General features: G+C 35.2%; 1 pseudogene; it reads right to left on the minus strand.

Moving 5' to 3' along the window:
- Nucleotides 1-828: 828 nt before the first annotated feature.
- Nucleotides 829-26,932, minus strand: LOC120131396 (annotated as a pseudogene).
- Nucleotides 26,933-27,895: the final 963 nt, after the last annotated feature.

Raw genomic sequence — 27,895 nt, forward strand, 5'->3', positions numbered from 1 at the left:
TGTTGCCAGATGAAGCACACAAAGATGAAAGTCCATGGACATCTATTCAAATAATGGAGTTTGCAAGAAGAATGGATATGCTCCATAATGTTTTGATAGCATATAAAATTTTGTTGATGGTACCGATTACGGTTGCTTCTGCGGAAAGAAGTTTTTCAAAATTAAAGCTCTTGAAATCCTATCTTCGAAGCACGATGACTCAAGATAGATTGAACGGATTAGCAATTCTAAGCATCAAAAGTCAATTTTTACAGAGTTTTGATAATCATAAAATAATAGAGGTTTTTGCTTTTAAAAAATGCACGAAGAAATCGTTTTAGGTAATATTTATAGCCTTGTAGGTTTTGGTTTGTATTAGTATTAATATTGTTTGACTATAATTTCTAGTACATTTTTGTTTTAAAAAAATAATTTATGTTTTGTCTATTATACGGGACAAGTATAGGGGCATAAAATTATTATCTCGCCCAAGGCATTAAAACTCATTGGACCGGCCCTGGTTTTCGAATTTCCACCAAGACATGGCTATAATTATGATGGAATTAAATTTAAAAGGTAATCCATGGATATTCATTCATAACAAAATTTGATATCAACCACACAACACATGAAAGAGGATAAGTTATTCTAGAGCACTTTCCTGGAGAAGATATGTCAGCTTGGAATTCCTAAAAGGCACATGTTCCTCTTTTTTGACCAATGTAAATATCACATCACTCAAACACTATAAGCTATTGTTAATGGCCTAGTTTGCACGGTAAGAAAACAATACAATAACGTTAAGAACAAGTTATGGAACAAACAAAATCCAATAGGGCATTCAATATATGAGTCTCCTTCAACCTATCCCCAATTGCACCACTCTTTGACAGTCGTTCACTTCCTGAAATCAATGAGGTTCAAGAAACCCTATACTTGTTGCTCAGTTACCTAACAAATTAAAGTAAAGAAATGTCAGTATGAAAGAGGGTTATCAAGTGACTCAACACAAAACAAAAGCACTCAAAAGTTTATTTACCTCATTCATGCCCGAGATCCTTAATGTCAAAACCATGTGACTTCTAGACGATTGCTCATTCATTTGCGTCCTGCCCTCAGACCTGGAAAATAGAATACAACCCCCTTTGAATATCCGTAAATTGTACTATAACATCATCATTGAGAAGAAAACTCATGAGACTCAAAGACGAGCTGTTTTTTAAGTTTTGTTATACCTAGGCAAGACAACTACCTCATCATTCATAAAACATTTTATAGTTTGTAATATTAACTAATTTAACACTTGAAAATTTCCGCACTTTGGCAGATGCATGTCATGGTAAGGGGAGAAGGACGAGGAGAAGGAATAGAAGACGATCGGGGAAATGAAGAAGTAATTGGGGGAAATGCATAACAAGGGTTAGGGATTGCTGAAGGATTGGGAATTATTACCTGAGGAAGTAAAGGCCACGTGAGGAGCACGAGTGCAGTAATCCATCAGCTATGTGAAAACCCAGTAGCAGAGAAGCCCAATTGAGAAGCCCAAAGTCAATATGCTGCAACAGAAATTAGTTAGAATATAGGCCAGCTAGCTTATTAGATTCTGTAGTACAAATGATATAAAAATAAATGTACCTGAATGATGATGATTATGCATGTTTTCTGAATGAATTTCTGAATTTCTTCAATCTTTACTACTTCTCTTCTAAAACCTTCATTTTCTCGACTTCATCATCTTGCGTTCATCACAAATTGATATCTCAGAGCCAAATTTCTTGACAAATTGTTACTGGAATAACAAAGAAAAATCAGAATATGACTGAAACACCATAATTTTCAACATTGCAGAAACAAATAGAGGAGTTATCAGCGCTGGTTAAGCAATCTCAAGATGACTCGAAGATTCCTAAGTGGTGGGAGAATCAAGAAAATCGACTTTCTTCATTGGAAGCCAAGATGGCCACTAATCAAGGGTATGTGGAGGAATTATTGAAGATTTTAACTGGTAGAAATGGGGAGCAGAACCAGTCTGATAATTAGCAGGTACAGTCTCCTAACGTTTCTAAAACAAAGGGAAACTACCTGTAAAAGTTACAGTGCTTAATGATAAAACTAGGTTTACTTATAAACCTGATGAACCTGGAATTCTGAGATCTAAACCAGGGGATTTACCTAGTTTTAAAAATGATATTCAAGTATGGGAGAATAGTGCAATTAAAAACAATATTGTCAGTGTGAAAGTGGATAGAAGAGGCACTGGAGGTTTCTCTAATAGTGTAGGGTTAATATGGCATAGACCCAAGATTGAGTTGCCCTTTTTTGAAGGAAATAATCTTAGAGGGTGGATACAAAAAATGCCTCAAGTATTTTTCCTTATGTAATATTGCAAATGAACAAAAGGTAGAGGTGACTACAATGTATTTAATGGGGAAGTCAGAAATCTGGTTCGACGGTTATATTATGCAGAAGCATCATGTGACATGGCATGAATTTGAGGCAGATCTTTGCCATAGATTCTGTGATAGGTCCTTTGCTGACATAGTTGAGTAATTATCAAAGTTAGTGCAGAGGGGATCAGTAGAGGAGTACTAGGACAAGTTTGAGGAATTACAGCCTCATATGCTGTTACAAAATCCTACTTTGGGTGAAGAGTTTTTTGTCTCTATTTTATTAGTGGGCTAAGAGAAGATATCAAACATAGAGTTAAGGCTTTGGAGCCAAAGACACTCTCTGAAGCTTGCAGACAAGCTAAACTGTATGAGTTTTCTGTGGAATATGAGAATAAAAGAGAGAGAGCATTCTTTAAAAACCCACCCTACCCAAACCCAGTAACTACTACTAAACCTACTTTTCCACCCCCACCACAGAAGGGTTCCACTAGTCTGCCTCCAAACAGAATCTATTGGATTACATGAGACAAAACAACCTATGTTTTAAATGTGACGAGAAGTTCTCTCCAGGGCATCAATGTAAGACAAAGCAATTGAATATGATGATTGAAGAAGAACCTGTTCTATCCTCAGACACTATATCAAATGAGACAAATCAGCAAGTGTTACAAGAAAGGAAAGCCTAGAAATTTCTATGAATGTTATCACTGGGTGTATTGGTCATAATACACTAAGAATTCAAGGCACTATTCTAGGCAGACCACTGAACATCTTAATTGACAGTGGTAGTACCCACAGTTTCTTAACACCTCAGTGGGCTGATGCAGGGATTCAGGTGACTACACCATATCCTTTAGCTATTACAGTGGCTAATGGACAGCAGCTTTACAGTACAGCCAGGTGTAACAGGGTGGAATGGAAAATGCAGGGACATTCTTTTATTTATGATTTCAACTTCTTCAATTGGGGGGAAGTGATATGGTCTTAGGTGTTGATTGGATGAAGTTATTTAATCCTATCTTGATGGACTTTAACAAACTGACACTCAGTTTTGTACATTAAGATGAACAGATTGTTATACATGGCCAACAACCCTCAAGTTTTTTGCAACAGATTTCAGGAGCTACACTATTAAAGATGACAGTTTCAAATTATGCTATATTGGGATATACTGTTTTGATGACTATAGTAGAATGCTCAAGGCCTACTCCTACAGCTATTCAGCCATTATTGGAGACATACAGTTCTATTTTTGATGAGCCTACAGGTCTTCCACCTACAAGAACCCATGATCATGCTATCACCTTAAAGTCTGATTCTATTCCTGTTAATTTAAGGCCTTACAGATTCCCTCATAACCAAAAAGCTAAAGTGGAAAAACAGATTGTTTCTATGTTATCTTCTTCTATTATTCAACCTAGCAAAATTCCTTTTGCTTCTCCATGCCTTCTCATTAAAAATAAGGATGGTACATGGAGGTTTTGTGTTGATTATAGACAGTTGAATAGTATGACAATTAAGGACAAGTTTCCTATTCCTGTTGTTGAAGATTTATTGGATGAGCTACATGGGGCTGTCTACTTTTCAAAGATTGATCTAAGGTCAGGGTATTGGCAGATCAGAATCAAAAAGTAAGACATTTATAAAACAACATTCAGAACTCATCAGGGTCATTATGAGTTTAAGGTAATGCCCTTTGGTCTAACTAATGCTCCTGCAACATTTCAAGCTTTGATGAATGAATTATTTAGTTCATTCATTAGGAAGTTTGTTTTGGTGTTTTTTGATGACATATTAGTTTACAGCAGCTCTATGACAAATCATATTCTGCATCTACAATTGGTTTTGGATATTTTGCAAAATAATCAATTATTTGCAAAAATGTCTAAGTGTTTCTTTGGCCAGACCCAAGTAGAATACTTGGGCCATATTATTTCAGCTGCTGGTGTTGCTACTGATCCTAGTAAGGTAGAAGCAATGAGAAATTGGCCTTTGCCTAAATCCTTAAAATCTTTGAGAGGATTTTTGGGTTTGACAGGTTATTATAGAAGATTTTTTAAGGATTATGGTACTATTAATAAACCCTTGACTCAGATGCTGAAAAATGATTGTTTTAAATGGACCAGTGCAGCTTTGACTGCTTTTGAAGAACTTAAGAAAACTATGTGTCTTGCACCTGTTTTAGCTCTACCAGACTTTGCTAAAACTTTTTATTTTGAGACTGATGCCAACTCTGGAGGCATAGGGGTTGTTTTATCTCAAGAGGGCAGACCTATAGCATTTTTAAGTAAAGCTCTCAGTCCTAAAAATGCTACTCTATCTATTTATGAGAGGGAATACCTTGCTATTTTTTAGCAGTATCCAAATGGATACACTATTTAGAGAGCAAGCCTTTTATCATCAAAACTGATCATAAGCCTCTGAAATATTTATTGGAGCAAATATTAACGACTGCTATTCAAAAAAGAGGACTCACAAAATTATTGGGATTGGATTATACTATCCAATACAGGAAAGGTAAATCTAATATTGTGGCAGATGCCTTATCCAAGCAGTGGGAAGATCAGGGTCAGTGTCTTGCCATGGGAACTACCCTAATAATTCTCACTTGGGTTTAGGATGTGGAAGGGAGTTACAAGGAGGACTTATTGGCTGCTGAGTGGATTTCCATTTTAACTGTAAATCCTAATGCTAATCCTAAGTGGAAATTTTCAAAAGGAATTCTCATATTTCAAGACAGAGTTTATATTGGCACTAAGGGCTCTCTTAGGCTACAGATTCTTCAAACTCTACATGACTCACCTCAGGGAGGTCATTCAGGAGCTCAGGCCACTTATCAGAGAATTAGAAGTTATTTTTATTAGCCAAGACTTAAGGCAATGGTAACTACTTATGTAAGGGCTTGTACAGTATGTCAACAAACTAAAGTGGAGCATGTGGCTAAACCTGGTCTACTGCAGCCATTACCTATTCCTCAACAGGCTTGGGAGGTAATAACTATGGATTTTATAGAAGGATTGCCTACTTCTTTCAAGAAGAATTGTATCTTGGTTGTGGTTGACAAGTTCACCAAGTACAGTCATTTTTTGGCATTATCACACCCTTATACTGCTACTGAAGTTGCTAAACTCTATTTGGAAAACATTTATAAGCTTCATGGCCAATCTAAAGTGGCCATTTCAGACAGGGATAAAACCTTCACTAGTCTTTTTGGAGAGAACTAATGAAGAACTTGGGTACTAAGACACTATTCAGTACTGCTTATCACCCAGAGACTGATGGATAAACTGAAAGGGTAAATCAGTGTCTTGAGTAATATCTAAGGGGTTTGTGTCTTTCAACCAAAACAGTGGGCTAAATGGTTGTCTCATGCAAAGTGGTGGTATAATACCACCTATCATACAACCCTAAAACTAACACCATTTCAAGCCCTATATGGTTATCCACCCCTTACAATGGTATGGCAAACAGATTCACCAGTACAATCTGTCAATGACCTAATGCAGACTAGAGATGATATTCGAAGGCTAGTCAAGTTACAATTAGAAAATGCAGCCAATCGAATGAAACAGAAAGCAGATAAGAAACGATCTGAGAGAATTTTTGCAGTGGGAGAAGCAGTGTACCTGAAATTACAGCCCTATCGCCAAACATCTTTGGCTCTGCAAAAGAATCTAAAGTTAGCAGCACGATACTATGGCCCTTACAAAATTACAGAAAAAATTGGTGAGGTTGCTTATCGTTTGGAATTACCTGAGACATCACGGTTACATCCAGTTTTTCACATGAGCCTTTTAAAGAAGCGCATCGGAGATTTAGCAATTTCTTCTACGAATCCTCCTGAAATGAACGAGGAAGATCAAATTAAGATTGAGCATTCTCAGATCATGGGTAGAAGAATTGTAAACAGAAACCACAAACATGTTACTCAATTGCTGGTGCGTTGGACAAATCTGGACGAATCGTGTGATACTTGGGAAGACTTTACTGCTCTTCGGGGCCAATTTCCCCACTTTGATCCTTGGGGACAAGGATCTGCTCCAGCGGCGGGTATTGTCATGGTAGGGGGAGAAGGACGAGGAGAAGGAAGAGAAGACGATCGGGGAAGTGAAGAAGTAATTGGGGGAAATGAATAACAAGGGTTAGGGATTGCTGAAGGATTGTGAATTATTACCTGAGGAAGTAAAGGCCACGTGAGGAGCACAAGTGCAGTAATCCATCAGCTATGTGAAGACCCAGTAGCAGAGAAGCCCAATTGAGAAGCCCAAAGTCAATATGCTGCAACAGAAATTAGTTAGAATATAGGCCAGTTGGCTTATTAGATTTTGTAGTACAAATGATATAAAAATAAATGTACCTAAACGATGATGATTATGCATGTTTTCTGAATGAATTTCTGAATTTCTTCAATCTTTACTGCTTCTCTTCTGAAACCTTCCTTTTCTCGACTTCATCATCTTGCGTTCATCACAATGCATAACCCAAGAATACTCTGCAAACTTTGGAAAAAATCTCAAGACTTTTAAACAATTTTACCTGCTTTGAGCAGCCATCCTTAAAAGTGAGGAAATCTCTGTTATGGTGCTAACATCGTTAATGGTCAGATCACTAACATATGTATTACCATTTAAGTCACGTTTAATTGTGTACTGCTTTCCAGAAACTGCACTTTCTGCACGTGTTGGATCTGAACCAATTGATCGGTTGGTTGATAACAAATCACGGATGGTCTCGTTGTATATCTCCAACATTGAAGCCTAAAATTTTTAGACGGGATGATTAAAAGAATGATTTGCCAACAAAATAAGTAGAAATCAGAATCAAATCAAAGAACCTGCATTTTGTATTTCCATCCTTGTGCTTGCAATGACTGGCTAATTTGAAATATCTGTTCCAATGAACGAGATATCAACCCTTTTTGTTCTGGAGCTTCTGGCCTTCCCATCATGGTGTAAGTCTTACCTGAGCCTCTCTGTCCATAAGCAAATATGCAAACCTGAAACAGACCAACAACCTATTAATCCATGTTTACTTCAAAGGAAAAATCATGTGAATCAGATAGCAACCATACATAATCACTAGTGATTTTATAATTCAAATATCAAAATAGATACAGCACGACTCAACTTCTAAGAACAAAGGATTTTCTTAGTTTACAAAAAAAAAAAGAGTATAAAGTAGCTACATACCTTGTACCCATCAAGGGCACTCTGAACCAACTGGGATATCTCCACAAAGACATCTTGTTGTGAAGCCTCAGGATTGAAAACCTTATCAAATGTGAAAGGATACTTTTGCCCTGTTGACAATGAGATTAAACTGAATGAGGGTGTTGCTTTTCGTATGGAACAGATATTGAGTTGTATTGTGCAGATTTTTCCTCAAATTCTCTCCCTCAATTAATTTATGTTTCATGTCGGTCAATCGATCTTGTAGTTCTTGGATGATTCTTTTTTGTTCTAAATAATCCACCCTTGTTTCTGAAGCTGATAAATCAGCCATCTAGAGATAGGAAAAGAAAGAACAAGCTATGACATCAACAAATAGATTGATAATATTTTTAGCAGAACACTATAAGAGAAAATAAAGAGTCTTGAATTTAAGCATTGTTGGTACCTTCAGTTTTTCATTTGCAGCTGCAAGCTGAAGCTCCAGTATTCTTATTCGCTCCCGCTGAGAAGAGCATGTATCCTGCAAAAGAAACCTAGCATGTAGTAAGGCTTGCCAAAATGGAATTACTAATTGGAAGAAAAAAAATTAAAACCAACCTCCAAGAATTTTGATTTTATAGTCAAGTCATCTAATTCTTCAAACGATTTTCCAGCACTTTCTTTAAACTTCTCTATTTCAGTCAATAAGGCTGGCACTTTTGACACTTGGCATTCATGATCACCCCTAACTTGTTGTAGTTCCCCTCGTAGGCATTTGACTTCATTAACTAATGTTTCCCTCTGATTAATATCATCGTCTTGTGAAGCCTGAAAATAATAACAACCAAAGGATTCAAAACTACTGAAACAGTACTTTTGTCTCCATGCAAATCTGAGTGCTACAAAATCAGGATGTGTGAAGACATGTATATGGAAAACCAGCTACTATATATAAACCGAAGGTTACATCACCTGAGTTCAGAAATAAAACAGAAAGGTGCATAAAAGACCTAAAAATAGTTGAGGGAGTACAGAAGTAGTAGTCATCATGAAAAATCTGACATAACCATACAATGGCAAGTTTAAAATAAGACTCAACAACCCGAATTAAGAAGTTATCGAACTCATTTAAACACTTGAAAAGGTGCATAAAAGACCTAAAAATAGTTGAGGGAGTACAGAAGTAGTAGTCATCATGAAAAATCTGACATAACCATACAATGGCAAGTTTAAAATAAGACTCAACAACCCGAATTAAGAAGTTGTCGAACTCATTTAAACACTTGAAGCTTTTTTTTTTTGGGGGGGAGCGAAAGAAATAACTGAATAAGCTTAGAAAAATTATACAACATGCTGAAACCAAAACCATACCCTTGACAAGGTTAATTGCTCTTGCAATGAACTACAGTGGCCCCTTAAAGTGCTAAGGTTCTCCACTATTGTCAATTTCTCTTTTTCTACACGTTTGAGGGACTCACGGACTGTATCAAGGTCAGTGATTAATTTGGAATTGTACTATTGCAGACTCAAGATATACTCTTTTAATCGCTTGTGTGTGTTGTCAAGTGAGGTAGCCTGCAAAATGCAATAAAAATCAGCCTGCAATATAAACTGATTTAATAATACCAACAAATTTAATCTATGCATTACCTTCTCATTGGCATCTGCTATATCTTACTGAGCTTTTTGAAACTCTTCTGTCAAAGAAGCATTTGTTTTTTCAGCAGTAAGCCTGTCGTAACCAGTTTTCGCCCGGGCACGAAAATTTTTACTTGGAGGGAAAAGTGATGTGAATAAATGGTTTTTAAAATAATTTGGGAGTCGCCATCGGCCTTTTGGGTCAGGTAGGTCGAATACCTAAAAATTATCTTTTAACAGAATTTTTAAGAAAACATCAGTTAAAAGATGAACTGATCTGCGTTTATAACCAAAAATTCTTTCTTTTTAATAATAAAAAAGGATTCGTGGTCGGTTACGTTTAGGGAAGGATTAGCACCCTACAACGCCAAATTGGTACTTTTTAATTATAAATTGTCTCTATTATTTAAAAATTCAAATATATTTAATTTATAATCCTATTATTTCAAAATTATAATTATGAGAAAAAAATAATTTATATATATTTATAAATAAATATTTATTTATTTAGAAATATCAGAAAAAGACTTCTAGGTGCCTTAAGACAGCTCTTTTCTTCGATATTAATAAATATTAATATAATAATTTAAATAAAATTAAATTATTATTTTTATAATATTTAATTTTAAAATACCAGAATAGGACATCCGTTGTATTAAGACTGCCCTTTTCTTCGATATTGAAAATAAATATTAAAATAATTTATGTAAAAAAATATATTATTTTTTATATATATTATATAACTACATAATAATAATAAAAATAACATTTAAATATATAAACAAGTAAAATTAAAAACAATAAAAATACAATTAGAACTATATATTTAAAAGCAGTAAAATAAAAGAAAATATTTAAAATTAGTGACTAGATTATAATAAAATTAAAATTCAATACCTAATTCATAACTAATTATTTAAAATTATAAGGATTAAACATGCTATTTTCCTTATTATTAATTAGTGACTAAAATAAAATTATAAAATAAAGAGCAATAACTTAAAGGACTAACTTTAAAGAATTAAAATTAAAGGCAAATTAAAAATAATTATTGAATATAAAAAGGCTAAATTAAAATAAATAAAATACAAAGTTAAAATTAAAGCATTCAGTAAAGGACTAAATTGAAAGAAATAAATAAAAATAGCACCAAATTGTATTAGAAATAAATAACAAAAACATGAATGACCAAAATATAATCAACAAAAAATAGCATCCAAAATTAAAATATGAAAAAATGCAAATATGATTGGAATGTAAACAAATAAATCTGCATGTCCGAAATTAAAATAAAATAAAGTGCAAGAGTAACCAAAATGTAGTTTGTGCTAAAGTATGGGGACCTAAGTGATGGTTAGACCAAAAGTAGTTATCAGAACGCGAAAGGAGACTAAACAAGGAGGACTAACTTGCGAGTTCCCCAAAATTTATATTAAACCCCCATTTCATTCTGTTTCACTTTCAAACCCCTAAACAATTCATGGGTCTTCCTCACGCAGCAGCCGCTCCCAACACAGCTCACCAACGTCGGCAGCAAACGCTCTCCGACCACCATCACCGGTGGTCGGTCTACTTAGACAAACCCCCAATGACCCTCGAATTTTCTCTCATTCAACTCTAAACTCAAAAATAAGACCTCTAATCCACATGCAAAACCTCATAACCACTAACCCGAATCCATATAGATCTCTATGACACCAACTCCGGCGAAGATATGACTCGAGCTAAGGTAAACGCATTCTTCTATTTCTTATATTTTTTTATTCGACATGCTAAAAATAAGTATATAGAAAGTAAAAAAATGCTCACTGTTATATTTGGTATATTGCTTCGAAAAGGAAAAAAAGGAGGAGGATCCCTCTTTTACATATTTGTTCTCTTCAAAAAATGGTGGCCAAGAGAAGAAGAGCCTCCTTTTTACATTGTGATTGGGGTTTTTATAACCCTTTACAATTATGAAAATAAAAATCTAAATTAGTTGTTGTTGTTTTCTGATTTTTTGATGAGGATGCTATGACGTGGACGGTGCTCAGGAGTCCACGGGTGGAGCTGCCAGAAATTACTGGAATGTGGAGGGATAGATGGGTTGCTTGCTGGAAGTTACTGGATGGAGGGGGAACAACTGGTTTGGGAACTGCTGGTGTTTGTTAAAACGTAGAGGGGGCAGCTGTTCTTACTGGAAGCTGCTGAAACGTGGAAAAAGGGTAACCATGGGTTGCTGTCGGCGTGGAGTGGAAGCTGCTAAAATGCTAAGGTAAAAACAAAAATGGTGATTACAGCTGCCCCTCTTTGCTTGTTACTGTGGAACAGGAATGGAGCAAAGACATAAAGCACCATTTTTGTTTGAACTATTCAAACTTCTGAGCTAGAAGTTATTCTTCTTATACGAACTTTTTCTAGAAATATTGATCCTCAAAAGAGGTGTTGATTCAACTTCATATGTGATTAATTAAGGCAATGTTGAACAAGTTCTTCTCATTATGAACTCCCTCTCCTTTTCAGATGAGTTCTTCTCATTATGAACTCTTTCTGGAAATGTTGATGCTGATATATCTCTTTCTGTGATAGAATCACGCAAAATGTTGAACAAGTTCTTCTCTTCAGATGAATTCTTCTCATTATGAACACTTCTGGAAATGTTGATGATCTATCTCCTTATGTGATAGCGTCGAGCAAAAGGTTAAACAAGTTCTTCTCTTCTTCAGATGAGTTCTTTCATTATGAACTCCTTCTGGAAATGTTGATCTTCAAAAGAGGGATTATTGATTCAGCTTCATATGTGATGAATTAAAGCAAGGTTGAACAAATTCTTCTTATTATGAACTTCTTCTCCTTCTTCAGATGAGTTCTTCTTATTATGAACACTTCTGGAAATATTTGATGATGATCCATCTTTTTCTGTGATAGAGTCATGCAAAAGGCTGAACAAGTTCTTCTCATTATGAACTTCTTCTTCCTCTTCAGATAAGTTCTTCTCATTATGAACTTTCTTCGAAAAAGTTAATTCATCAAGTGATGAATTCAGGCAAAAGGTTGAACAAATTCTTCTCATTATGAATTTCTTCTTCCTCTTCAGATAAGTTCTTGTCGTTATGAACTTTCTCTGGAAATGTTGATCTATCAAGTGATGAATTAGAGCAAAAAGTTGAACAAGCTCTTCTCATTATGAACCTCTTCTTCTTTCTTCAGATGAGTTCTTCTTATTATGAACTCGCCCTGGCAATGCTGGTCCATCGAATGATAAATTCAAGCGAAAAAGTTGAACAAGTTCTTCTCATTATGAACTTATTCTTCCTTCTTCAGATGAGTTCTTCTCATTATGAACTCTTCTAGAAATGTTGATCCATTGAATGATGGATTTGAACTTTGCTAAAATCTTTGAAATTCCTGTCAAATATTCAACATGTATAAAATGAATGAAAATGCTCCTATTTGCAAATGTCTAATATGATGCATGAATGTTGATGCAATCTTCATTTGACTCAAAATGGTGAACTCGGTTTCCTCCACTTCATCATTATTGCCAGGGTCACCTCTGGATATCAGTGTAGCAACTTATGCTATCAAGCTTGCATTTTGAAGAACCATCTGATCAACTGTTCTTTATGTCTTCTTGCTTCATGAAGTCTCAGAAGAATGTTTCATTTGTGGAACTCTTATCGTAGTCAGAACTATGACCTGATGCCCATTTTGTCTTGGATATAACCAACTTTCTTTGCTTGGAGTTGTGCAGAAATCCGATAAAGCTTTCATCTTTGAAAAGAGAATCTGTCATCTTTAAAAGGGAATCTATCATCTTTGAAGAGTTGATGTAGATATGCCTGACTCAGCAAGGATTAATTGGGAGAGTAGAGTATGTTTTTAACCTTGAAACACATCACAAGGAAGATTATTCCAATTCCTTTCATGTTTCCATAATAATCAGATCTCGAATAAGGCAAATTGGATCATATCATATTGAGATGCTTAACAACAACATGTCATTCAACCTTAGTTGGTACTACTAGTTTCTTGTTTAAAATTCATTCTCCTTCTGTGGAAAGAAATCTTCATCTTGTATCAATAAAGGAAAACCTATGATAACAACATTGATTTAACACCATAATCTGGTTCATAAAATATTTGACAACAAATTCTTCATCTCTGAGGCTTCTACTCGAATTGCTGGTCAATAAAGCTCTTTGATGGTTTTCAAAGTTTTTGTATGATGTCACAAAACCACTTGAGAATAAAACTCAGTGGGAATACAGAAATACTGGTATGACCAAAAATAGTTGGTCAAATTCACAAAATGTGCTGGTGTCGATTGAATAGAAGACACTAATTGATCTCGATATCATGGGTAAGGGCAAATGTAATACTGATCACGTTTTCTTCTGTAATGCATTGTAGAAAGTAGAAAACTTCAGCTATAGGATCCATGTACAGAAAGATATCTGTGGAATTCTTGCTACTGGGAAAAACACATGATAAAACCAAAATAGATAAAAATTCAGTTCAGTCCTGCCTGGCAATGAAAAAACCCCAGTAACAACGGGAAAACTAATATAAGGAATCGAGTCTCCCTTTCCAATATCATCGATTAAGCGAAAAACTATTATGAAAAACAGCTTCGTATTCCAACAGTATGGTATGAAACTAACTGCCAGGAAATCTCAAGAAATATTTCAATTGTCACCGACACAGAGAATACAAATTCAAAGCTGAGATCTCGAGGAACTGACCTGGATCGAATAGTCTGCATGGGGACCATCTTTATTCATGCAACCATGATGTAGCTTAACAAAGAACACACTGTCATGTGATACATGGTTAAGAAGATTGGGTACTTGAAACCATACTGCTGAGTAGATATTTGTTCAACAACATGATCATAAATATAAACTGCTTGATGAACGAAATTATGTATAGTCAGCTCGACTATCACTGTTTCACCATTTCATTCTCACACACTTTCTGTCTCATTGGAAATTTGTTCAAGTCAATGATCTTGACACAAGATGTTGTGGGCCTTCAGATGCCCCAACATGGCTAATACTAGTGTTCAAAATGCATCAACAGTTCTGATTCTGATTGAAAAGGGCTTTCAGCATGCCCAGCATTTGCTGATTCAACTCTCAAGTATGTTTTACTGGATATCATGATCCTCATGAGGTCCAATTTTGACATATGTGTCTTCTGAATGAGGTGATCATTTTCTGTATCTGGAGAGATTTAGTCAGACAGAGCAGTGAAAATAGCTTGGTAATCCGTTCCAGGCTGACACAGTGGCTTATCATCTTTCAGTGAAAGCCATCTCTGAAATATACTTTTCTGTGGGAGAGAAACCAATTTATGCAAAACATAATCTGATGCAATAACAAGACTACATATACAGTGGTACAGGCTTTTGAAAAATACACCCATGCAACATGTTGATTATGATAATAACTCATCTGATTATGAAGCGATCTTTCAGGATAATTTCACAGATATTGATAGTTCTTTCTGATACCGAGAAAATCCTGAATTATGATTCTGATGAGGAGAATAAACTATTATATTTGACGAAAATGGGATTCTCAGAGGCTGAGGTTTCAATAGACATGAAGAGATGTGGTTCAGATTCATCAATTGCAGAATTGACAGATTTTATATGTGCTGATCAAATGGCTAAGGCTACTGACACACTTCTTCCGGTAGAAGATAGGAAGCCATTATGCAATGATCCCAATTACAGGAAAAGGTGAAACTCGGGCAATGATTTGTGGAAAAGGAGGAAGCAGAGGAAGCTTGAAAAAAATGCTTCTTAATGAAGACGATCATGCAGTTCATCTTTCAACTTCAATGATTGGTTCTGAGGTTCCTACCGAACCAGATCAGATAACTCAAAGAACACTTCCAGAAGATGCTATTGAGTCTCCTTATTTCTACTATGAGCAAATTCATCTTTCAAATCTAATGATTGGTTTTAGGGTTCATACCAAACCAGATCAGATAACTCAAAGAACACCTCCAGAAGATGCTATTGGGCCTCCTTATTTCTACCATGAGCACATGGATCTTTCAAATCCAATGATTGATTTTGGGGTTCATACCAAATCAGATCAGATAACTCAAAGAACACCTCCAGAAGATACTATTGGGCCTCCTTATTTCTACCATGAGCACATGGATCTTTCAAATCCAATGATTGATTTTGGGGTTCATACCAAATCAGATCAGATAACTCAAAGAACACTTCCAGAAGATGCTATTGGGTCTTCTTATTTCTACTATGAGCACATGGATCTTTCAAATCCAATGATTGGTTTTTGGGGTTCATACCAAACCAGATCAGATAACTCAAAGAACACTTCAGAAGATGCTATTGGGTCTTCTACTATGAGCACATGACACTTGCTCCAATTAATGTTTGGACTGGAATATCATAGTACTTATTTGATGTAGAGCCAGAATTTGTATATTCGAAGCATTTTCATGCTACTACACTGAAAAGGGCTATATTCATAATTCTGCCAATTGAGAACAGATTTTCTCTTATTCTGCTTCCTCCATGTGCTGATGTTTTTCCATTGACAAAGAAATGATGACCTTCCTTCGAGTGTCCAGAAGTATGTTCTTGATGAGTGCTGAAAATGGAATCTGGTATGGGTTGGAAGGAATAAAATTGTTCCACTTGAATCTGATGAGGTGGAAATGCTTCTAGTTTTCCCTAAAAACCATACACAAAGATCTGTATAGAGACATGTTCCATGGTGGTATCAATGTCCTGTCTCTTTTCTCTGGAATCAGTGATACAGAGATTGCCTTCTATTGTCCTGGCATATCTTTGAAAACAGATGTGTAAGAACTGAATGATGATCGGTTGGAGCAATTGATGAGTAGTTTTGTCGAATTCGACCTTGTTGTCAATGGCATCCAGCATAACAACCTTACTGGAAGAAATAAACATCATCAGGATGAGCTAGACGTTTTTTGTTGGTGTATTTCCTTGCAATGACTGCTACGACAATTGTCTCTTCTGCTGCTCCAATATATCCCACTCTTTTCGAATCATGGAATGGTTTAGTTGACAGTAAAACTTGTCATCTTCAACTTTTGGAATCCTGTAACCAATGTTACCCTATATAAAGGCCTATAAGGGTAGATTCTGTTCCAATGTCTATTTTGTGCCATAAGTCCTCAAATTCAAATTAGCAATCTTTGAAGGACTAATGGATATCATTTTGACAAAGAAAATGATCGGATAGAAGAAGTAGCAATAAGACTTGAGCCAGCATCACGGTATAACCAGAGTGCAGGTAGTGACTTTGTCATGGCTCTATGATGTAATCTTCTAGAGAACTGAATTGATGGTTGGGAAAATAATATGTCTGGTGATGCTTATCTCCCTCAGCATGAGATAAACGATAATCTTTCTTGATGAGCTACTAATAATGCATAGGAGAGTGTCACAATTTCAATTCTCCAGACTTTCTGGCTTCTTGGACCACTTGCCTTCAAAAATGTGAAGTGCTTCATTATTCTGGCCTCGTTCATTCTTTTTCTACAACAGAGGTAGAATAAGCAACAATTGCTTCAAGGACCTTCCTCATTTGAGACTGTCTGTTGAAAATGTTTTTTTTTCTCCTTTCTTATTGAAGAATGAAAGAATTTGTAAAGTATTATCCCTTTCAGGTTCACAATATAATCATAAACAATGAATTTAATGAATATCAAATAAATCAACTACATTTTTAAATCATTTAAAAATCATAGTCATATGGCAAGTGTTAAAATTATTAACTGATTTGAGGTATAGGTTGATTTTGGTAAAGTAGGTTCTTTCAAGTTGGTTCAGTATGTCACTTCGGGCTTCCACTAACTTGAAGAAAGGTTGTTATGCTCATCTGTAGAGATGCTTCTCGTTTCCAAAATGTCAGAAACGTCTTTGGGATGTGCGCGGTGTCTTTTAAGAGCTTAAAAATTGTCTCTTAGTCGTTGTTGCACCATTCAATATTCAAGCCGCCTTTTCAAGGTTTTCAACTCGAATCCTCCTTTGGTTCTAAGATGTTATTTAAAAATTTATATCTTGAACCCACTTTATCATTTTTATATCATGCATTAAAGATTTTAAAACCAATTTTTGTAAATAAAAATTAATCTGAGAGGCGGAAGAAGAATATTCTCTTTTACTTAGAAATCCACGTATGATTAAAATGGACTTTTCAGGTACGTAACGTAGGCCATGGCTTATGGTTACGAAAGAAAGGGATTAAAAAGGCCCAATAAGTGTTTTAAGGGTAATCAAACCAAGGATCAATCATTCTGATGCCATCAATCTTGCCTTGCTTAACTTGGATCTGCTTTGTTGGGGATTTTTCCATCATCTGGATCCCTAGACTGCCAAATTTTGGATTCATTTCCATTTTCTCATATCTCCAGCATTTCTTGCTCTTCTGTTCGTACTTTATCAACCTTGTAACTTGAGGCTTCTTGTTCGTACTTTATCAACCTTGTAACTTGAGGCTCAATAAGTCATCCATCTTGATTCAATTTTCCTTTTTTTTTATTTCTTTGCTGGATGAGTATAATACTTCAATTGCTTTGAGCACCTCCTTTTCCTTTTTCATTTTGGAGGTTTTCCATTATTCTTGATTAGATTGATCTTCAAGCACTCTGTATTTGACATACTTGTAGTTCAAACTTTCATGACTTCATGGAAACTTGTCTTCGTAATAAAAATGTATTGACAATCTTTATTCTTGTGAGTAAATATCTTTCACCTTGCCCTCTAATGTGGAGGTGATCCTTGGTTAGGGTTGAATTAGAAGAAAAATTATTCAGGCTCAAATGGGGACACAAAGGATATATATATATATTAAAGGATAAATGAAACAATGCCGTTCATCATCTCATACAGAAACCTTGTAAAAAGAGGTATCCACAGGGATGAATATTCAAGATTAACTTTATTTACATGAAAAATGTAATTAATGCATGATATATTTATTTCAATCAATCACTTTCCCCTTCTTCTTGAGTATGCCCTAATCACTCGAAATTATCATCAATGAGTTGTCCATGATGCCTCATCTTGTCTCTTCTTGCAGTAAAATTCATGGATAATTGAAAGTTTGTTTCTTTTGAGATCTTTGGTTTATGATGGTTTTTGTTTGGAAGGATAATGTGTGACTCTTAAAGTCATGTATATGGTGGAGGGATAATATCATAAACCAACCAACTCTATCGAGAAGGTAAACATCTAGAGTTGATGTCTCAAAACAAAAGTAGAGACATTTCTTCAGAATCTCAGATAAATGTAGTGTCAGGATTTGGTTTTGGTAAGGGTCTAGTAATTGGTATTGGATGAGATATTGAAGATATAATTTTACCACTTGCCAATAGATCTATAACTCTTGAAAAATTAAAAGAATATCTAATCTACTTGATACTCAATAATCTCAAGATTAAAATTGACTCCTTGCTCATAACCATAAAAGAACACATATTTATTTATTGCACAAAAGGCGGAGAAAGGAACAAAAAACATATTCAAACAAGATGTTGAAATAGAAAGTACTACAGTGGTAGATAACACTTCCACTGTTTATGCATCATTACTCATCTATTATTGGGTGTGTACTTGGCCCAGGATTTCCTTATTTGTCCCCATTCCTTGATCGTTTCTTGTGTCAAGACTCCCTTGTCGACGAGCGTCTCTATTTCCTTTAATGACCAACAATTCCCTGTTGAATGTCCAGATATTCCCAAGTGAAAATTACAGAAGCTATTTGATCATAGCAATGGGCATAAGGCTTTGGTGACATCTTCACCAATCTTGGTGTAATGTATTAAACTTTTAACCAAATGAGGGTACAGGTCTGAGATAGATTCTTGAAACACTTCAGAGTTTTCTCGCTCGCGAGGCTATCTTCTTTGATCGTTCTGAATGAATGCTCTCATGTTATCGAGGGGGTTCTGAATGCTCATTTCAGCTATAACTGGGGTAATATTAACCAGATTTCTTAGTTGTCCTTTGCCTTACTGGTTTTCGGAAAATCTGATACATGTATCTGAGGTGTCTTCTGGGTATATCTGCCTCATTCTTTCTTAGACCTATAGGCCAATCTCGAATTATATCCATGGGAGCCTTTTGATTTTTTTCCCATTTTCTTTGCAGGATTTGGTCACATTAGCCTCTGTTGAAGCACAATTTTGAACATTGAACCTTCACCCCTTTATATTTTTGAATTGTTGCTCTAAAGGGATCTTGGAAATTTCCCTCAAGGTTACCAGGAACCTTAGCTGAACAATTTGAAATTCCAATCTGATTTATCCAAGGAACCTCCTTATAGGTCCAATTCTCATTTGGAGGCCCCTGTGGTGGAACAAGTCATGGAGTAGTTATCTGGCTGAGAGCATTTTTGAATGCAGTTTTTCACTCGAACAATGGAAGGGAGGAAATTGAAAACCTGCACATTCTTTTCTTCTTGACCACTTTATAAGGTTTGACACCATGTTTACTGAATAAGACCTCATTATTAACCTTCTTTCTCGACGTTAGTCGTCAGAGCCGCTATCTTGCCATTCTTGATAGGTATTTCGATCATTTCTCCAATCATGTCGATGTCAGAGAAATTATTAGTGGCAGCCCCTATCATGTGAAATTGTTCGATCAGGGGCTATATCAGCCATGTGATTGTATTGACCAAAAAGGCTTGAGATAAGTCCCTCCAAGAACGTATAGTACGTTTTAGCTGATTACCATTGGATGCGACCCGGATAAACTCTTGGAAACAGTGGATCAACTTTTTATTCTCTACATAGCCAGTCATACGACGACAATACATGATATTCAGGATATGTGGTCCATTATACTTCTCAAAATCTGGAATTTTAAAATTGGTGGGAGAATTAAGTCGGGGATCAGTTCTTTGGCGTCAAACTCATAAAATGACTCAACCGTCTCTCTAGAAGTAGTAAGAATTCATTTGGCTTTAACCCAGAAGCAGTAAGACAGTGGGGAACGAAATCCAGCCTGATATTGTTGTTTCTAACAGTGAAGTGAACTGGTGATTGGATTTCCTGACGTACAGGTGTGCTCAGGAATATGAGCAGGCGTAATACCCAGAGGATTTGTGGAGTTTTCAACAAGATTCTTCTAGAGTCAAATGCTTCTCATCATTCTTTCATATTTTCAGTAGATCGATATGAGTTAGCTTCGATTTGTGCCACTTGCTCCTCAATCTTCTGATCTCTTTTGCTCTATCTTTTTTGGATAGCCTATCCTCAGTTTCTTTAGACATTTTCTTGTGTCGTGCTAAGCGTTCTTGCTTCAAGGAAAAACCAAGATCACTTCATTTGAAATCCTTATTTTAATGAATGTTTTAATGTATTATGACATAAAAAAATGCAAAGATGCCAAAGGCAAATGTAAATATGAATGTAATAATAAGAATACAATTGTGCAATACAAAAGCAAACATAAAAATACAAATGCAAAGATGCCAAATGTAAATATGCAATTGTAAAAATATAATGTAAATTATTTAAAATACCAGAATAGGACATCCAGTTATATAAGACTGCCCTTCTTTGATATTGAAAAAATAAACATTATTATTTAATTAAATATGTTTTAATGCATGAGTAAATTTAAAAATGTAATGTAAAAAAACGTAAAAATGTAAATGCAAAATACAAATGCATGTATGAAAAGGTGTACTCAAGAGTGATCATCTTAGAACAGATTTCATTGAATGCAAAAATTTCGGTACATCAAACAAAACTTTACATATAGGATATTTTACTCCTAACTTTTCCAAAGCCTAATTTCCATTCATGCTCAAAAAGTTGAGTCTTCAGTCTGCTTCATCTCCATGTAAAATCAGCTAAATCTATCATTTAAGAACCATATTACTTGTCTGGACTGCAACTTCTTCTATGACATTCTCTTTCATCTTCTGTGTCACTTCTCGAAGTTGCTCATTTTCCCTTGTAAGAGATCCTTTGTCTAAGAAGTTCTTGAACAAGATCTCATATGTTGTAGTTCTTTTTCAGCTTGGTGACCCCTGTGATCCACTCTTCTGGGTACTTCCTAAGCCAGTATTTTGAAAGGCTTGACTGATTTTCTGAAAATCTTCATGCATAGTTTCATTTCTGTGTTCAATTTCTTGTTTTGGTCGTTCAAGTCCTTCAAATAACATGCTTGAGCTTCATAAAAATCTCCACTACTATGAATGTCCTGACTGATACTTTTACCATAGACTGCTTTTGGTATCAATCTGGCAGAATCTTTGTGGAGTATTAATATAACCGGTTCTCTGTGTGCAGAACTTCTCTCGATCCTCGTAGTTTCTTCAGGATGTCTTTCCTTGGTCGTATCATATTTTGTTTGATCATAAAACTTTTTGTCCATTTACGATTTATTTCCAATATGATGAACAGTCTTTCAAGCCAACACCTTTTGGTTATGCCATGATCATGTAATGCAAACAAAAGAAATCAATATGAACATATTAGAGCAATGTAATATGCATGAAAAAAAAATAGAATAGTTAGTACCAACTAAAAAAATCTATTTATCAATGTATAAATCTTAACCTCATGTTTTCTAGTTCCATGCTTTGTTTGGAAAATTTAACTTAACCGCACGATTTCTAGTTCGCATGCATTTATTCAGGAAAAAGAAAAGGAAATAAAATAAATTAAAAGCTAGAGCTTATTTCTCCTTTGTGTATACCTACTGACAAAATTTTGGCATGATTTCAGATCGGGAGAGTTTCTAAGTTTTATTATATGCAGGTTTTCAGTTCTAGGAGTAAAGGTACTCGAACTGTCCTTGTTGATGCCCCCTTGGGCTGTCAAACCCTCAATCCTAGTCCATTACAGACTTAAGCGGATCGAGTTCAATTCGAGGGGACACATTTCTCTATGACTGACACGGAGAATAATTCTCACGAAGACATAGAGCATATGAACCCCGAAGTTACTTGCTAGGTCTGACACGGAGAATAAATTCTCACGAAGACGTCGCTTTCACTCCCACTTAAAAGGGACAAACTCAATTATAGAGCTTTATGTTATGCAATGCAAGTGTTGTGTGTGAGGAGAACTGTTCAAACCTCTAACAAATAAATAATAAATTTAATATTTGAAATAAAGCATTAAATAACATATAAATTATGAAAATAATAAGTATATATAAAATTTTGAAAAGAAAGAATTAAAATTAAATATATGAATTTTTAATTTTCTAATTGATAGAGACAGTTAATAATTGGTTTTAAAGTTTGACCGTATCCCCAGCGGAGTCGCCAAGCTGTCGTAACCGATTTTCGCCCGGGCACGAAATTTTTTACTTGGAGGGAAAAGTGATGTGAATAAATGATTTTTAAAATAATTTGGGAGTCGCCATCGGCCTTTTGGGTCAGGTAGGTCGAATACCTAAAAATTATCTTTTAACAGAATTTTTAAGAAAACATCAGTTAAAAGATGAACTGATCTGCGTTTATAACCAAAAATTCTTTCTTTTTAATAATAAAAAATGATTCGTGGTCGGTTACGTTTAGGGAAGGATTAGCACCCCTACAACGCCCAAAATTGGTACTTTTTAATTATAAATTGACTCTATTATTTAAAAATTTAAAATATATTTAATTTATAATCCTATTATTTCAAAATTATAATTATGAGAAAAAAATAATTTATATATATTTATAAATAAATATTTATTTATTTAGAAATATCAGAAAAAGACTTCTAGGTGTCTTAAGACAGCTCTTTTCTTCAACAACAACAACAACAACAACAAAACCCAATTCCCATATGTATGGGGTAAGGGGGAGGTAGGGTAGTAGGCTACCCCCAACGCCAGGTTGAGAGTAACTTCCGTGGAAGACCTCCGGCAGTCAGAAAATTAAAATTTAGATAAAATGCAATGCATGTATAAATAATACATAAATACATAGCTAAACAGTATTCATATGCGTCATTAAAATCATATGTGCGTCTGTAACGGGAATTAATCCCTGCATAATAATCCCTGCGAAAGAATCTCTGCATATAGACATAAACATAAGATAAGATCCGGCTAAATTTAAAAGAGGAAACATGAAGAGAATGACACACAGAAGGCAACGTTAGCAAGCCCAGTTCTAATCCTTCATAAATACCAATAACAGAAACGTATAAAAAGTATAAGTCATGGAAAATACTACAAAGACATTAAAAGAAGACAGAGATGATACACCCTAGATGTGACCCACACTACTCGACTACCCTAGTCTTTAGCCTCCATATTTTCCTATCAGAGGTCATGTCGGTAAGGGCTAAATCCCTCAAATCAGATCTCAAGCAGTCTTCCCACTTTCGCCTTGGTCGTCCTTTCCTTCTGGCACCGTCGACTGTAATCGACTCTACCCTCCTTACCGCATCCGACGGTAGTGCCTAAGGACATGCCCAAACCACCGTAGTCTTCCTCCCTCAATTTTTCGGAAACAGACACCACCCCCAAGGACATCCTAATAGCAGAGTTTGTCGTCATCCCTCAAGTCTTACCACATGTCCATCGAAGCATTCTCATTTCTGCGGCCTCAATCCTCCTTACGTGATCCTTCTTGGTTGCCCAACATTCTGATCCATACAACAGCGCTGGTCTTATTGCCATTCTATAAAATTTTCCCTTAAGTTTTAGAGGGACCTTCTTGTCACACAGAACTCCAGTAGCGGCCCTCCACTTTAGCCATCCCGCCTTTACGGTGTGTAACGTCATCATCTACACCCCCATCTTTATGTATCATAGACCCTAGGTACTTGAAACAATCCTTTGAGGGGACATGTCCTTCTATGCATACTCTACACTTCATCGTTTTGGTTCCCATTGAAGTTTGAACATAAATACTCTGTCTTTTCAATATTGATCCTTAAACCTTTTCTTCCAAAGCAGTCTTCCAGGTAGCCAGTCTACTATTCAACGCAGATTTTGTTTCAGCAACTAAGACAATGTCGTCAGCGAAAAGCATACACCATGGTACACCGTCTGGTCGCACAATAGATGTCGTCCATGATCAAGGCGAAGATGTAAGGGCTAAGAGCCGACCCCTGGTGGAGTCCGATTTCCACCGGGAATGCCTCGGTGTCGCCAACTGTAGTCCTGACGTAAGTAGTAGATCTACAGTACATATCACGAATCGCCCGGATATAAGCAGTTGGGATCCGAATTAAGACAGCTCTTTTCTTCGATATTAATAAATATTAATATAATTAAATAAAATAAAATTATTATTTTTTATAATATTTAATTTTAAAATACCAGAATAGGACATCCAGTTGTATTAAGACTGCCCTTTTCTTCGATATTGAAATAAATAAAATATTTATGTAAAAAAATATAAATTATATTATTATATATATTTATATAACTACTAATATAATAAAAATAACATTAAATATAAACAAGTAAAATTAAAAACAATAAAATACAATTAGAACTATATATTTAAAAGCAGTAAAATAAAAGAAAATATTTAAAATTAGTGACTAGAAAATAAAATTAAAATTCAATACCTAATTCATAACTATTATTTAAAATTATAAGGATTAAACATGCTATTTTCCTTATTATTAATTTAGTGACTAAAATAAAATTATAAAAATAAAGAGCATAACTTAAAGGACTAACTTTAAGAAATTAAAATTAAAGACAAATTAAAAATATTGAATATAAAAAGGCTAAATTAAAATAAATAAAATATACAAAGTTAAAATTAAGCATTCAGTAAAGGACTAAATTGAAAGAAATAATAAAAGTAGCACCAAATTGTATTAGAAATAAATAACAAAAACATGAATGACCAAAAATAATCAACAAAAATAGCATCCAAAATTAAATATGAAAAATGAAAATAGATTGGAATGTAAACAATAAATCTACATGTCCGAAATTAAATAAAATAAAGTGCAAGAGTAACCAAAATGTAGTTTGGGCTAAGTATGGGGACCTAAGTGAGGTTAGAGTAGTTATAACGCGAAAGGAGACTAAACAAGGAGGACTAACTTGCGAGTTTCCCCAAATTTATATTAAACCCCATTCATTCTGTTTCACTTTCAAACCCACCTAAACAATTCATGGGTCTTCCTCACGCAGCAGCCGCTCCCAACACAGCTCACCAACGTCGACAGCAAACGCTCTCCGACCACCATCACCGGTGATCGGTCTACTTAGACAAACCCCCTATGACCCTCGAACTTTCTCTCCTTCAACTCTAAACTCAAAAATAAGACCTCTAATCCACATGCAAAACCTCATAACCACTAACCCGAATCCATATAGATCTCTATGACACCAACTCCGGCGAAGATATGACTCGCTAAGGTAAACGCATTCTTCTATTTTTTATATTTTTTATTCGAACATTGCTAAAAATAAGCATACAGAAAGTAAAAAAAAAATGCTCACTGTTATATTTGGTATATTGCTTCGAAAAGGAAAAAAAGGAGGAGGATCCCTCTTTTACATATTTGTTCTCTTCGAAAAATGGTGGCCGAGAGAAGAAGAGCCTCCTTTTTACATTGTGATTGGGGTTTTATAACCCTTTACATTATGAAAATAAAATCTAAATTAGTTGTTATTGTTTTCTGATTTGTTGATGAGGATGCTAGGACGTGGACGGTGCTCAGGAGTCCACGGGTGGAGCTGCCAGAAATTACTGGAATGTGGAGGGATAGATGGGTTGCTTGCTGGAAGTTACTGGATGGAGGGGGAACAACTGGTTTGGGAACTGCTGGTGTTTGTTAAAACGTGGAGGGGGCAGCTGTTCTTACTGGAAGCTGCTGAAACGTGGAAAAAGGGCAACCATGGGTTGCTGTCGGCGTGGAGTGGAAGCTGCTAAAATGCTAAGGTAAAAACAAAAATGGTGATTACAAAGCCTAGCTTCAATTTCACTTCTATGGAGGTTAATAGCGTCCTAGATATCAAAAACAAACAACTATATAAAAGAACCATCAACGAAGAGTATATATGCAAAGCATATTTTAAGGTTGATATCATACCTGCTTTTCAGACACTTCCTTGGAAAGCATCTCCTGTAAAGAGGCATTATTGTCCCTAAACTCAGAAATAACTGCATTCAGTTCTTCCTCCTTTTTTTTCTTCTCTAACTCTGCAGAATCAAATTTTAATTAACAAAAATCACAGCGACGACAAATTAACTTTTGGAACAAATGAAGTTACCTGTATCAATGCATTTTTTCTCAGCAGATTCTAAAGAATTCTTAAGCTTCTCATTATCAAGTACGTGATTCTCATCACACTGTTCAAACCATTTGACACAAAGCTTAAGCCTTTTATTATGTTCAGCCGCGTGTTCGTATTTAGCCTACACCAAAAGCACAAATAAATGATAAAATTGGAATTTATAAAAAAAAATTATTACAATAATAGTTTTACCTTGAGATCAAACTTTTTAGCTTTTGGCCTCTCATTCAGTACCGCTTCTACTTCTTCTTTAGTGAATTCATTGCATTCCCGGCATCGGCATTAGCTGTGGTTGTGGCTTCTTGGAGATATTTAACGGCAGAAAAAGCTCGTCGAGTTTGTCCAGTTGCTGTGGGTACCGTTCCTCTCCCTACTGCTCCAATCCTTCTCCGTTTGTCTAAGGTATTTTCATCTCCAAGTCCCCTACTCTGAAATTAATAACTAAAACTAACAGATTGAAAATTTCAAAATCAAATTGACGAGCTATAGAAGGGAAGAAATTCACTTACAGTGGCGGGGCAGCGAGGCGGTTGGCTCTGGTTGCGAGAAGCCATGTTTGTAACTAAAAAGAGAACTCGGTTGAAGCGGTTGCTGAGAGTTGCTTAGTTTTACTTAATGTTGAACGGGCCGTTGATACCAGATAAAATGAAGTAGACGATATGGATTTTGATTTGATTGTCTTGAAGAGTTTGGGTTTGTGGAAACAAATTGGAACGTTAGGGTTTGGAGAACGAAAAGGAGAGAGCGCTGTAAGGCGGGGGAGTGGACTTTTTAATAGATTTGAACTTTGATCTGGCGGTATATCTTACGATAAGGAAATAAAATTGCTAACGTTAACGCCTATTGGAGTTGGACTTTTTGGGTCGGGTAGTTCAGCCCATTGATCTCAATCGTCTCGCCCAGGTGTGGACTGAATGACCGATGTTGTTGACTCAAACATGGAGCCTTTAAAAATAGAGTCCACAACTGCTGACCTCTGTTAGAAGTCGATCGAGCCGAGTCAAAATATTTTGATTTATTCAAGTTGATGAGTTGTGTTTTACAACACGAACTTAACTTAAAAAAAATTCTAGTCCAATTATTCGAGTTTCTATACTAATTTTATTAGAATTATTTGTAGTTTTAAGACAATGATTTGTTCTAGTTTATATATATATATTATTCTTTTCATATTATAATGTTATTTAATATATCAAATACAATCTAAAATTATAAAATATATTCATAATATTATATTTTAAAGAAATTATTTTGAGGGTAAAATATTGATGAGAGTATAAAGGAGTCAATGAATTGATGGAAAGAAAGAATTTGCAAACAATTGTATTCAAAAAACCAAATTGAGTAAAATGCAAAGTTAAGGGATTAAATAAAAAAGAGAGTACAATTTTAGTAAAAAGTAAGAATTGGAGTTACATAGGTATTATATTTTAGTATATGAGCATGTGGTTCAAATTTAGTAAAAGACGAACTTAAAATAAATGATGAATTGAAGACATAAGGAAAATATGAAATAT

The sequence above is a fragment of the Hibiscus syriacus genome, unplaced genomic scaffold (assembly GCF_006381635.1).
Source record: "Hibiscus syriacus cultivar Baekdansim isolate YM2019G1 unplaced genomic scaffold, ASM638163v2 tig00110556_pilon, whole genome shotgun sequence".
Classification (NCBI taxonomy): domain Eukaryota; kingdom Viridiplantae; phylum Streptophyta; class Magnoliopsida; order Malvales; family Malvaceae; genus Hibiscus; species Hibiscus syriacus.